Consider the following 15,471-nt stretch of genomic DNA (forward strand, 5'->3'; position numbering starts at 1 on the left):
AGTACAAGCAAGATATTGTTGGGATAAGGAGATTATCCACAATTGTGTGTTAAAATCATCGCACAACTTGTCTCGGACAAATGGGAGATTGTTGGAGTTTTTGTCCTCCATAATAGTGCATGAGAATATTATTAAATCTCATTAAGGAATATGCATGGGATATTCATTGGCAATACTAGTCAGCTGATCAACGTATATCGGTAACGGTTGGCCAACTAGGGTTTGACGTTACTGTCGTGAGACAGCGGTGTTCAGCTGATCCCTTTCTGTCACACCTAAAGGAACGAACCCCAACACGAAAGCTAATTAATTGTATCAGATACATTTCAATTAGTCCCTTGATAAATTGACTAAGAGTTAGTTGTTTAATTAATTTAGAGAGATATTTAGGTGTGAACTCGAGGCACGGAAATTATTATTTAATTATGCGATAATTAAATAATAAATTACTTGAGACAGGAATTAATGATTAAGTAGTTAATTGTTAAATTAGTACTAATTGATTAATGTGATTAGTATTGGTACGTAAAATATATGTGCATCTGTACACGTATAATTACGGAGTGTTTTAGACGATATTAATCGGGACGTATTTAAACATAAATCGATGTTTAAAGTAAAATTTACACGTATTTGTGCGACCAATATAAGAACCAAAATGGACCCGTAAATGGGACATTGGACCGTGTAAATGGAGTGTAATAGATGATTATAAACATAATCAGTTTACTTTGCTTGTTTTTCTTCCATAAGTCATCTTATGATCAATTGCATGTGATATAAGAGTGGTCAAAAATAAAACAAGTACACTCCCTCACTCCACCTACTCCCACCAGTTTTCCTCCTTCATATAGACCAACAATTGCTCATTTTACACACTACTTCATTTTTGTGTATTTTGCATGTGAATGAAATTGTTGGTCTTTTCTCTCTAAAATTAATATAAACATTTTTACTAAGTTGTTCGTAAACAAAAATTGTTACTAAGATTGTTAGTAATATTTACATATTATCAAGGGTAATCTTACTAATATCTAGTTAATATTAGTAAGGTTGTTGAGTAAGTTCTTGAGTGCTTTTGAGAGGAGGCTTTCTCTTTGGAAGCTTGGGTTATGGAGGATCTTGCCACTGATAAATAGCTCAAGAACAACCAAGATGGTGATCTTGGTTTTGCCAAAAATACTACCATTTTTCAATGTAAGGAATACTATTTTCCTCATCTTTTATATTAATATGCTTTTCTATTGCATGCATGTTACATGATCACATAAACACAAATTATGAGATAATTTGATTTTTAATTAGAGAGTCTAATTAGGATCTATGATCTTTGAGTTCAATACCATGAGGTCATACGTGATGACTAGTCGATTACATAGGCAGAGTGTGTGAGACTTTGCCAGACAGTGACCATTTAGAGAGTCCCTAAGTTCTATTATAGACGCCTGGTCGTGGCAGGGATCTCTAAGATGTTCTTATGAGTCAATTCTTTTGACTGGAGACTATTATCCAAGTCAGTGCAGTTTTTGAGTGACTTTGGTTTTTGTCCTAGGTCATACCGTGAAAGGAGGCCAAAGGACATCTTATAAGTCATGATGATCTGTATTGGGCAAAGATAGATAGGGCTTACGGTAATTGTCCACCCACGTTGGGTAACTATATCTCAAGGCCACTCGAGGAGTTGTGACTATAAATGCGTGGCCACATTCGGAAGTAATCTGTGGGAGATTTTTCCGGTCTAGTAGTCACACTCCCGATCAAGAAAACCACTCGCGATATGTTCATGTGCAAGTGCGACCTGAAAGACACCTTGCATTGAGTGGGAGATTAAAACGGAAAAGAGAATTGGTAGCGCACACCTTGTGTCGGACAAGTGGGAGATTGTTGGAGTTAGTGTCCTTCACAATAGTGCGTTTACATAATAAATCTCATTAAAGGAATATCATCAGGATATTTATTATTTGATCCTCATCAGTTGATTAACGTAAATCGATAACGGTTGGCTGACTAGAGTTAGATGTTATTGCCGTGAGACGGCGGTGATCAACTGACACCTTTAGGTCACACCTAAAAGAACGAACCCCAATTGACAACCTAATAGATTGTGGCATCCTCCAAAAAGCTTGCTAATTCTCAATTGTCGCCCATAGTGACATCACTTCCATTGTCATCATCATTATCAACTTCCTCACTAGTATCATCATCATCTACCTCCATAGTCCCGGAGGTTTCACCCTCATCACTTGAGCTTTGATCCTCTTCTTCCTCATTTTCCTCTTCTTCTTCAACTTCTTTACTCTCAACAACAATCTCCTCACCACCCATGCTAGCATCCCTAGGAGCATTAGGAAAGAATACTTCCCTATCTGCCCAACTAGGCAAAGGACATGATGGGTCAAAAAGTCCTTGCTTAGCTAGGTATAAGAGGGGCGGATATTGAGCTCTATAGGCATTGACTCGGTCTTCATAAGCTTGCTTATGCATGTGTTGCATTAATTGAGTCAAGTAATCGTTACCTTCCGCAAAAACTTCGGGTCGGAATTCTTGGTAGGTGAACGGGTAGGGTGGAGTCACAATAGAGGAGGAGGGCTCAGCAATGGCCTCTCTATGTTGTTGCAAGATCATCTCGGCTTCACCGGAGAGTGGAAGAAGATAGTTTGTGCTTCAGACATTAAGTCGGCAAATCTTGTTTGGTAGAATGAAGGACTTGGCATCTTTTGTAAGCCACTCAAATTTGTTGTCAAGGTTGTCATTCTTGACCCAATGGAATTTGTGAACCATAGTGGCTAGATCAATGAGGTGGCCTCCCTTAACCGGCTTGTAAGTCCTATCTTTGTTGAAATCCCGGTTGAAGTGCTTTTCCAACCATGTTACCAATCCCCCATTTATTATAAAGGCCGCACCTTCTTTGCTATGGTTGATTGTAAGCCACCTTTTCTTGGTGAACTTCTTATCGACATTCAAGGTTGACTCAAGATAGATGAAATCAAGTTCGGTGAAATGATTAGTCCCCTTCCTAGCAATAAGAGTATTTCCCATAACCTTGTGCAACACCCTTATGCCCAGATGGTGAACATAAAGGGCACGACACTCATGGAATGATTCGAATTTTCTTGCAATGATAGCTTCCCACAAAGGGGCGGGATCATATTTTGAAGGTTTCTTTACATAAGTCGAGTCATTATCAAGACCGAATACCTTGCCAAACTCATTAAAGGATATCTTTCTATCCACATTCTCAAGGCGGAATTCAATATTCCTTCGAGTCTCCACCTTTGTCACCTTAGAAATTCTAAGGTGAGGGAGGGGTAGGTCAATTCTTGCATATCAAACAATGTAAGCAACCCCATAGACTCAAAGAAGTTCTTGGTTCTTTCAAGGATACCCAATTTGGTTAAAGCATCTTGGCAAATAAACTTGGTGGGCAAAATCGATTTCTTAGCAAGAGACATAAAATTTTTCCTATGGGAGTCGGATTTTAAAATTACCTCCGGATATTCTTGTAGTTGCTCAATAACCGGAATAGGAGTAGAATCTTCCACCATAGAAGTAGGAGTTTCTTGAATTCCCACTCTTGCTTGTTGAACCACCAAAGCTTTGGAAGCTTGAAGAGCTTGTTGCTTCTTTGAAAGATTTGATTTTGTAGGTGCTTTGTATCCACCTTTAGTCCTAGCCATTGTTCTTCTCCTTGTATGTATCAACAACCAATCATTTGCTTGAATTCTTCTAGTATCCTCAAGCTTCAATGAATCCCAAATCGATTTAGGATTTTCGAAATTTTCTTATAACCCTAGAAAATCGATTCAATTTTTGAGGATTTGGATGTTTGAATGGCTTTTTGTTGATAAAGGAGTGATTTGATTGAGTTTTGAGGAAGTTTGGGTTTGATTTTGGTGAATTTGGTTGAGGAAATTGAGTTTTATGGATGGAGGGATTGAGGGTTTTGAGGGTTTTGAATGCGTGTTTGTGTTTTGAAAGAATGAAATGAAATGGGAAAGGAGGATTTAAATCCTCGTGTTTTTTTATATTAGCAGTAGGAGACGAGCGGCTTAGGCACGGGACACTCAGATTGTAGTTCAGTCAGCATTAGAAAATGAAACCCGTGTTGAAATGAGCGTCTTCAGGAGGAGACGAGCGGATTCTGGCTTGAGACGAGCAGATTGATCTGGGGACGCTCGGATTCATAGTCAGAGTGAAATTCCAAATTTTGATGTAACCAGGACGAGCGGATTCTCATTGAGACGAGCGTCTTTTGACTGAGACGAGCGGATTCTTGAGGAGACGCTCAGATTGTAGGTCAGTACCAAAATTTTTTTCAGCTTTGTCAAGACGAGCGTCTTATTGCTCGGACGCTCGGATTTCATCCAAGACGAGCGTGTTTTTGATGAGACGCTCGGATCATTCCTTGTACCTCACGGGTTCAGTTCCACCCGTGGGTATTTTCATATCCCAAGTCATTTCTTCTTCATTCCCTTGGTCTTCATTATGGGTGCACTACGAAGGCTTGGATAGCCTAGACAATTGCTATCCCCACACTAAGTCAAAACACTACACATCACATTTAACTCCCTCCCTCACTTTCTCTCAAAATGATAGTCTTGATCAAAATGTACAAATGTAAATCCAAACTTGACAAAAAATGCAATACAAGAATAAAATGCGAGTTAAGGGGTTAGAATATTTACAAATGGTGGTTTAGGGAGGACTCCACCAAACTCTCACTCTTGAGATGAGATGTCAAGGGGGCATAGACAAGGTGTTGTTGATGTTACTCAACACCTTGAAGAAGTAGTCGAAGGCTTGTTCATTGTCATTATAAAGATCTTCAATAGACCTTTGCACATTGTGTTCTTCATGGTGGTAACTTGAGTTAAGATGGTCACCAAGGCCTTGGTCTATAGCATTGCCAATGTAGGGATTGACTAACCCATCAAATTCATCATCTCATAGACCACATACTTCACTAGCTTGCTTCTCTATAGTATCATGAGTTGATGGAAACAACTCCTCTTTCTTGTTATCATGGCCAATGAGGCCTTCTTCTTCTCTTGTCATGATTGGTGGTGAGCTATTCAAGCTCTCATTATTGCAATTTCCTTGCTCTTTGGAAGGAGCATCTTAAAGATTATCCTCTTTCTTCTTCCATATGGGTGGTGATTGTTTACCATTAGCTTGTTCTTTGCATTGAGATGCCAACTTCTTCCTATCCCTTTCTCGGCTATAATGATCGATCATGAAACATGGCTCATGTAAGCGGGGAGCTCTCATTGTCTTGTCAAGGTTAAAAGTGATTATTTCATCTCCCACTTCAAGTGTGAGCTCTCCATGTTTCACATCAATCACCGCTCCCGCGGTATGTAAGAAGGGTCTTCCTAAAATGATAGGAATGTTGGAATCTTCCCCCATGTCAACAACAAAGTCCACCGGGATGAAGAACTTGACAATTCTTACGGGCACATCCTCCCATACCCCTAAAGGTGTCTTCGTCGATCGATCTGCCATTTGAATCATGATATTAGTGCACTTGAGTTCTCCCATTCCTAGCCTTTTGCACACCGAGTATGGCATGACACTCACACTTGCTCTAAGTTCACATAATGCTTTGTTGATTGTAGTGTCGCCAATGGTGCATGGAATAGAGAAACTTCCTGGATCTTTGAGTTTTGGAGGTGAACTCCCTTGTAGGATGGCACTACTCACTTTAGTGAATGCAATAGTCTCTAACTTCCGGATGGATTTCTTCTTTGTAAGAATATCTTTCATGTATTTCGCATAGGCCGGAACATGATTGATTAATTCTGTGAATGGAATTGAGATTTCTAAGTTCTTCACAACCTCCATGAATTTTCCAAGTTGTTCATTAAACTTATGCTTAGCTTGACGACTTGGGAATAGAAGTCTAATCACAACAGGCTCTTTCTCCTTAGCCTTCTCTTCATTCTTCTTCTTTAAAACTTTCTGAATGGTTGTGGGTTCTTCTTCTTCCTTAGAGTTTTCAACTCTTTCCTTGTCACTAGAATTCACAACATCTTCATCAATTTGCTTCTTTGGCCCTTCATACCTTGTACCACTTTTCAAATGGATGGCACTCACCGACTCATGTCTTGGGGGATTACCTTGAGGTGGTAATTGCCCCTTTTGTCTTTGAGAGCTAGAAGATGCTAATTGAGACATTTGGGTTTCCAACATATTTGTGTGAGCTAGTATGTTGTTGATGGTGATATATTTTGCTTGGCTATCTTTTTGCATTTGAGTGAAGAATTCTTGTTCGTTCTTTTACATTTGGAGGACCGCTTTTTGAACATCAAAACCTTGGTCATTGGATTGATTGTAAGAGGGTTGATTTTGATAACCTTGGCTTTGGTAAAAAGTGTCTTTGAGCTTGGTTCCTCATTGGAGGTGGGGTGTATGTTGGTTGAGGTTTTGAACATTTTGGCTTTTGTATGAAAGATTGGGATGAAATTTGGTATTCTCATTATAATAGTTGGAATAAGGGGTGCCACTCTTGTATGCTTGGAAAACATTCACTTGTTCACTTGTTCCCCTACATTCACTTTGGTCATGTCCCAAAGTTCCACAACTCTCACATACTCCACTTGGAATTGATGATGATGCCACCATAGCATTAACATGTTGCTTGGGTGATTTGGAGGCTTCTTCAAGTTTTGCCATGGCCTTCTCAAATTTCAAATTAATGGTGTCAATGTGAGCACTTAGTTGAGCACCCAATTGAGTAATGGAATCCACGTCATTCTTTCCTCCTCTAGTAGCCTTCCGAGGCCTACTATATTGTTAGTTATGGACCGCCATTTCTTCAATTTTTTTCCATGTTTGATTGTCATCAACTTTGTAAACATACCATTGGATCCCATATTGAGAATGTTTCGGGAGTCTTCATATAGACTATTCCAAAATTGTTGCACCAGGAACCACTTACTAAGTCCATGGTGTGGACAAGGATGACAAGTGTCCTTGAATCTCTCCCATGCTTCGTACAAAGATTCCTCATCCCTTTGTTTGAACCCGGTGATTTGGACTCTCAACATTTTAGTCTTTTCCGGAGGATAGAATTTATTGTAGAAAGCAAGTGCCAATTTCTTCCAAGAATCAATGCCAAGAGTAGCCTTGTCTAGGCTTTTCAACCATTGTTTCGCGGTACCAATCAAAGAAAAAGGAAATAAGACCCATCGGATTTGGTCTTGAGTAACTCCGGTTTGAGAAATCGCATCACAATAGTCACAAAAAGTCTCCATATGTGAGTAAGGGTATTCACTAGGCATCTGATACCGGTCGTCGCAGTATCAAAAATAAACCTAAATATAACTAACAGAAGTCAGCGGCAAGTAGGGTCGATCTCCACAGGGAGGCAAAAATGAGATTTATCTGTCTAATTTTAGTCTATGAGTAACGGGTCACAATGTGGGGGTTTGAATATGATTCCTGACTAAACTAAGAGATTAAGGCAAGAGAGAAAGAATTAAGGGAAATTAACAGAAGGAGAAGGGAACTAGGATTTCGGGTCATCAATAAACGTCAATCAATTGCAGCTAAGGTCACAGATCAGTCAATGTGTCGGTCTAAGGGGCAACGAATATCTCCTTTCGGTCTCAATTCGCCCTAAAATGCTATTAGCTTAACTTTCGCCCTCACTAAAGCATCCTATTGTTCACTGCAGGTCTCACCTATTCCAACCTTTCGGTCCAGGTCAAGGTTTACCAATATTAAAAGGCTAATTGTGTCGACTCAAGTAGCAGGATACAGTTAAAGCAGCGATTATCAACATAGACTAAAACAACAACGAACAATCTATAAACTAATTAGCAATTAACATTAGTCTAATGAATCACCTAATCCTAGCAGAGTAATTAGCTAAACATGAATAAAAGAGGAAGAAGGAATAAGGGAAGAATAATAAACATTAAATAATTAAGGAGAAAAAGGGAGAGAAAGAGTTACAAGAGAAATATCCAGGAAATGAGAAAGTAATATTCAACAGTGGAAAAGGGAAAAAGTAACGTATGTGGTAAAATTCCAGAGGAGAAGCCCCCTAAAACTGACGTCCTAACTTCCTATTTATAAGAAAATAGGAATTATTTAACCTAATGACGGAAATAAACTAAAAAGACCAAGCCCATAAGAGAATCCACTCGATCGAGTGATTTAAAACCACTTTATCGAGTAAACTAAAGCTTAAACCACTCGATCGAGTAGAAAATCTACTCGATTGAGTAAATCATTAAATGAAACTACTCGATCGAGTAGAAAAAGGACTCGATCGAACAAAATTCTATTCGATCGAGTACTTTCCAGCAACAGTTTCCTGCTTTGCGCACTGAACTTCAAACGGCTGCCATTTCTTCGTTACTTGGGCAAACAGGGTGATTCCGGTGGCGTTGGAAAGCTAAGAGGACAAGCTTTCATCTCCAATTGGAATAACCTGAATATATGTTATAGAACTCGATATATGGCTTCCAAAGTAGGCACTAGCAATTTAAAGTTCTTCCTTTGCTCGCCTAGCTATCTTTCTTCCTTGCGCATCTCAAAATAGCTACATTCCCGCTCCAAATTCACTCTTCCTCCAAATGCATGCTAAACGGACGGTAAAAGGCTCGATTTCACTACTTTCTGGTTCATTCCTGCAAATAAGACAAAACAAACAAAAGTAGCATATTCGGGGCGTTTCGTAGCATAAACTACGATAAAAGCATGGAAATACATGCATAAAAAGGCCTAAAAAGACTATATAAAATGCACGTATCAGCATCCCCCCAAATTGACTTCTCTCAACTAGTTGTATGAATGCGGATTTGGCAATGAAATTACTGGTTAAATGTTGTGGTGTAGGAGTACCATTTGGTAGGTTTTCCTCGGTTGGTATGCAATGTGATGAGAATTTAGGCATTGTGGGTTGATTTTGTGGTGGGTTTTGTATTGGGTTATCCTCTCCTTCTCTTGCAAAAGGGTTGGTAAACTCTATGTTATTTAGTTGAATGTCCACAATTTCTCCAATACCTCTTAAAGTACCTCTACCAAGTCTTCTATTGTTGGTCAAAGTTCTTTCAATTTCAAGATCAATCGGTAAAAGATTACCTTGTGATCTACTAGACATGCAAAGTATCAAACAACTTGAAAATAACTAGAACAACCTTGAGGAGATTGACTTCCCCAAGGTAAAGAAAGACACAACTAAAAACAATTAATGAAAATCAAATCAAGTTAACACTGTCCCCGGCAACGGCGCCGTTTTGGTGCCGGTTAAAACTCGTCGTCAAAAGCTACCTAACCAAAACAATATTATAACTTCACAAAGTACTCTTAGCAAAGACGTAAGTAAAGATCGGATCCCAAGGGATGGGTATTGATGTAGGATTTTCAATGGTAAGTGGTCGTGTCTTAGGGTGTCACAATTTGGGTTGAGATAGGAGATCAACTAAACTAATTAACAATATAAAAGCAAAGTAATAAAAACAAGCAAGATGATTAAAATGATATGTAAACAATTGATTAAAAGCACTAGGGTGTCAAGGGTTCATAGGGGATTCATTGAGATTGATCATACAAACATGTTCTCTACTAGATGCAAGCACTTATTGTTGTGATGGGATCGAGTTGGTGTATAAGCTTACAATCCCTAAGAAGGTTTGGGTCCCGGAGCCGAATCGATTAGATTGTACAACACCTACAAGTCGACGTAGTCCTACATATCCAACTATATTCATGGTCTAATGAGACTCGAGTTGGTGTATAAGCTTACAAGTCTCATTGAAAAGATAGGCGATGGTAAAAAAATGCAAGGATTCATAGGCTCGCATTTCATCAAACATAACATGTGCATAAGTTGAAATCACAATAAGCAAGCAAATTAATTATGAAAACATATTAGATTAAGCATGAATCAATCCCCATGTTGGTTTCCCCTAATTCCCCATTAACCCTAGTTAAGGAAACTACTCACTCATTATCAAGTTTAACATGCTAACAAGGTTGTCAATCATACTAGCAAGGCAAAACATGATGATTAAATGAAAATGATTAACAATAATTGAACAAGGTTAAGAGAGAATTATACCTATGAAGATTATTCCAAATAATAAAGCAAAGAATAATAATAGTACTTGATGATTGATGGAAGGTTGTCAATCTTTCAAATAAGCCCAAATAATCTCCTAATTACCCAAAATAAATGAAGAACAATTGAGAAATTAAGGAAAGATTAAGTATTGAGATTTGTATTAAAACTAGATTAAGAGTTGATTACAAGATTAAGGAATGATTAGAACTTGATTAAGAAAGTATTAAGAGAGCCTCCTAATCTAAGTAGTACAATGGGGGTATTTATACTAAAGATTAGGTAAAACGATTAGGGTTACTAAGGCCTTAAATGACTATTAAGTCCTTAAGAAAAGTTGAGGAAATGCTCCTCTCGAAGGAAATGAGCATATCCATTTTGCTAGTCTCGCCATTATCCGTGCTTCTTGGGAAGTGGCATGGGGTCTCTGGGCTGTGATCCGAGCAGATAGTATGGAAGACGCTCGGATCCTCTTGCTGCAAGACGAGCGTCTTGGCTGGGAGACGCTCAGATGGTGGTGAAGGAAGACGCCCGGATTGGGTGTGATTCGATCGGATCCCACGGCAGTCTGCTTCTCTTCTTTTCTTCCTTCATAATCCGCGAGGATCATTTCGGGGATACAAGGATCCTTTCGTCATTGCCCATTTCACTTTTTTTTATCTACATAGGCCTTCTAGTATCGTCTTCTCTATGATGCTTGGTCATTATACGCGATTAATTTAGCTCCATTTCGCCATGTAAATGCAAGGTAAGCACTCCTTTCCTACCAAAGAGAGAAAAGCTCAAAGAATATGCAAAATGGGAAACTAAAGATAGTAAATGACCCAATTATGCACTATAAAGCATAGGAACGAGGTTAATTCGGGGACTAAATGTGCTCAAATATGAGTCACATCATTGATCAATCGACCACGTAAGCTCAGATCATTCTGAGTACCAGTCATGTTGCATGACCGACCAATTTGACCACTACACATCAATCAAATTAATCTAAATCCTCTTACGAGGGCACTTTCATCATACATTCGAGTCGAGCAATCACTAAAACGTTAACTTAGTTAATCTCGTTTCGTCAAACATGTAAGTTTGAGGGTGTAAATCCCTTCTTTTTTTATTGTATTTTATTTTTGCACCAAATAATGTAAGATCTCCGTAAAAAATATGTTTAAAACCGACTTACAAAACCCTTTTATTAAACTGCTTTTACGAATCAGCAGTAACCAGACGTCGAGAAGAAACGCAGCAACTGCTGCGCCTCTTCTAGAGGCTGCCGCAGTTCCTTCCCTTCTTCTTCTTCCTCGGTTCTCTGTTGGTTTCGTTCCTTTTGTATTAATTTCTTATTTTCTTTCTTTCATTGATACATAAATAAATTTTAATACATTCTTAATATGTATCATGCTTTATTTCCGACTTAAATCCCTAATAATCGATATTTGCGGGTTTTCGTCATTAAATCAAACCTGGGTTTTGGAGATTCGATTTGTTCATATCAAGTCTCTGGAATTCGACTTTTGTACATGTTTATCTCCAGTTTATCATGTCTTTCTGTTCGTTTCTATCTCCATAATTAAACCTAGTTAGTTCTAACTCGTTTATAATTCGTTCTTAACTTGTTTTAATTAGTTTTAATCCATTCTAATCCGTTTTTATCGCTTTTATGATGGTTTTGTATGTAATTAACATGCTAAATCATTTTCACTTGAGTCAAATATCAATAAATCAACCTTTAAACATACTAACGAATATTAAAAACTCGCAGTTCTGACTTCACAGCCAGAGCTCACCTCAGGAACAGACGCAGTGAAAGCTGCACCTCTTCTAAGGGACGCAGCAATGATGCGCCTGTTCCGGGATGAGTTCCGTCCCTGAACTTCCGTTCTTGTTTGACCTTAATCTTTAATTATGTAATTAATCGACTATTAGTCATAATATCACTCCTAATCTGTCCATATTTTCTAACCTATTTATTTTCCTATATTTTTCTCAAATCATCCGTCTTAAGTATATTTTTGACGTAAATCGCTTAATCCATTATAATTTATTGTAATATTAATTATCGCTATTTATTTATTGTATTTATTATGTATGATTTATTTTTTTGTTTTCATATGTAATTAATTCTAAACCCTAATTTGGACATTAATATGTGCTAACTATTTGTTCACCGACATAGTTTAATTTACATGTTAGGACTAAAACATTGTTTGTTGCATTGCATGCATATAATCGACGACATATCAACTATAAATAACTTCCCTAATCATTAATAGAGGCCGCTATCGAGGCGGGCGGGATTAGGTGTTCAGTAAAAGGACTTCGTAATACGTACCCTCACCCCTTACTCCAGATCTCTGTGAACATCCGTGTTCATTGGCATCCACGAGAGTCATTTTAGACATAGAATGCTAAGGGTAACGAATTCTTAGTGTTCATGTCACTACTTTGTGTCTTGATATGACACGAGGTATTCGAACGGTTCCAATTTCACATAAAAATTGGTGGCGACTCCACAAATGCAAACGCTTGTTCCCAAGTGCTCCCGTGGGCCCCCGTGTCCACAGTTTGGCGAATCCCCTAGGGAAGATACACTTACGTGTTGCCAAGGGTGAAACTTGAACAAGGTTAGGGAATAGTTTGTACGAGACAGTTGTCATTTTTCATTACTCGATCTTCTTAGGTCGTTTTATTCGGCCTTCCTAGGCACAACTCAACCCATTCGACCAATCGTCCCGTCTGGACGGTCCAAATTCTTATATGGGCCTGAGGATAAATAGCGATTAATGTCAACCATACCGTGGTACATACTCATGTTTGTATCAAGGGCTTTCACTACTCGAGGAAATGGACTAGGAACAGACCTTACTCTAGTTTGGCACAGACCTCTCCACAGACCAGGGTTTAATTGCTTGGTATGGCAACCCACCTTTTAAGCCAAAACCTTTATAAATGCACTCAGCATACCGTTATAATGCATGTATGAATTCTTATATGTGATCGTCATTTTGTAAACAAAACCATGACGAAATTTTGTAAAATAAAAATCCTTTTTCAAAATGTAAACATTTCGAAATGGCCTAAAATAGCGCAAAATGAGTCGAAACTCTGTCCAAATGTCCAGTCAAAATTCGGGCCTCAAAACCCATTTCAAAATCTCACTTCGAGTCAACACTCCTACAACTACACTACAGTTGCTTAAGACAAACATTTCAAAACTTTGTCATTTTCAAATCTCACTTAACAATTGTGGCACACTCCCACTTCACAAGTTGAGTCTTTTATGAGTAAGTGTGCTAAAATGGTCGATCGTGTCTTCATTCGTCGTCGATCTCTTATCCAGTTTTCGAAATGCCTGGAACTAGTCGCGCAAGTGTTAATGGACAACCCCCACATGGTAATGATCCAATTCTAGCCGCGCTCGTTCGTCTCCAAACAAGCCAAGACCATGCTTATGCTCGCCTCAACATTATTGAGGGTCGAATTGTTGCTGTAGAAACTAGGCTTCCTCCTGCAGAGCAGATATTCCTAATGTGAGCGTACATGATGACATTCCACCCTTTGTTGGGCAACCAGAACCCAACCCTCCACTAGGTCCTACTGAAGCTGAAAAGCGACTCCAATACTTGGAGGAACAACTAATGTACCTTAAGGGAGATGCATGACATCTATAGGGAGAACAATCGTAAGTATGAGGCCGTGAATGCTCAAATGCCAACCAACTTCAACATGACTGACATCCCAAAGTTCAAGGGGCATAAAAACCCTTTGAACCAAATTCGTGCTTTCAAAGACTACATGTCTATAAAAGCCATCAAACCCGAGATGTTACTAAGGATCTTTCCTTCATCTCTCGACACCATTCCTAAGCAATGGTTATACTCTATGGAACAAAAGAAGATTACCACCTGGGATGATGCCGCAATTGAATTCACTAAGAAATACGCGGATAATGCGGAGATCCAAGTCAACATGCGCACTCTATAGGTTCTTACCCAAAATGAGAAAGAAGGCTTCACCGACTTCCTAAGTAGGTGGAGGAAGACTAGCATACAACTAGTTGAACGTCCAGATGAAGCTAATCTTCTGGAAAAGTTCGTAGATATCCTGAGACCTATTTACGCAAACCACTTGAGGTACCAAAACATGAAGACCTTCAAAGATCTGACTGTGCTAGGACGAGAATTGAAGATGACATCTGTAAAGGACTCTTGTGCAAAACGGTGGGTCATGGATACCAACACTACTACAAAAATCATTATGGACATCACTTAAAACACATCAGAGATTTAAAAAAACCGATGTACAAAATATAGACATCGGACATTTAAAAACAACTGATGTCCATATAATTCAATACGCATCAGTTTTATGAAAAGTTGATGTCTATTAATCCTCAACTTTGATAGACATCAGACATCTAACAAACCTATGTCCATTTACTTCCCCAAAATAGATTAAAATCAAACCAACCCCCAACCATCATAGCCAGAAGACTCCTAAGTTTCTCCAACTTCACTTCTAGTACTCCATATCAAACCTAACTTTAATTTCTTCCACCGATCTCAAACCCCAAATCTCCCATTCATCTTCAGCTCTTCACTCGTCCTCCAAATCTGCTGTCACCACCTCCACGACACTCCAAAACCACTTTCTGCCGACACCAACTACCACCAGCGTGTTATCCTCGAGAAGTAGTCTCCCTCCCGGTGCGCGTTGTTCGTCCATGTTCGCTTTCCAGTGCAATTCGTGCTGCCATCGATGGTACGACTCTCTACTCTCATACTTACTTTCTCAATTAATTTTAGTTTTAGAATTGAATTGGGGAAATCCATTAATTAGTGTTTTGATGTTAGCATCTATTTGCAATTTATGTTTGTGGATAAATATTTTGTTGTCTCTCAGAAATTTTTTAGTATTTGTTGGTGAATTTGGATTGTAATGTAGCTACTTTGCTAGATGTCTCTTAGTATTTCTCTTCTCACATACATGTTTGTGGTCAAATATCCCCTTTTAATATAACTACTCTCTTTGATTGATGTTGTGAAATACTCGTTATTATTGTTTTTTTAATTGTATGTAAATTATGATTTTCAGTTTTGTGTGTAATGCAGAACCTAGACACTAATTTGTGTGGTACTTGTGTTGCTTAAGCTCACACCATTACTGTATAAATTGTATATCAGTATATGCAGATAAAGTCGGGAAAATACCACACATCTCTTAACAGCAATTCATCTCAAATTCATGCAACTTCTGTTACTTAGTCCAGAGAGGTTCGTGACATTTCAACAAGCTTCGTTTTCTATATATTACAACTATTGCTCTTCATATTCTGATATCTCTTAAGCATGATGGTGAGTTGTGTTTTTTGTTCTTAGTAGGCCATACGAAAATTGGAGAAGTAA

The 15,471-nt window shown here is 38.5% G+C and overlaps 1 non-coding gene across 1 annotated transcript; it reads left to right on the forward strand.

Moving 5' to 3' along the window:
- The first annotated feature begins 6,939 nt into the window (after positions 1-6,939).
- LOC141635355 (small nucleolar RNA R71) lies at positions 6,940-7,046 on the forward strand. Its single transcript, XR_012540051.1, has one exon. It is a non-coding gene; the product is annotated as a small nucleolar RNA R71 (small nucleolar RNA).
- The last annotated feature ends 8,425 nt before the right edge of the window (positions 7,047-15,471 follow it).

The sequence above is a fragment of the Silene latifolia genome, chromosome Y (assembly GCF_048544455.1).
Source record: "Silene latifolia isolate original U9 population chromosome Y, ASM4854445v1, whole genome shotgun sequence".
Lineage (NCBI taxonomy): Eukaryota > Viridiplantae > Streptophyta > Magnoliopsida > Caryophyllales > Caryophyllaceae > Silene > Silene latifolia.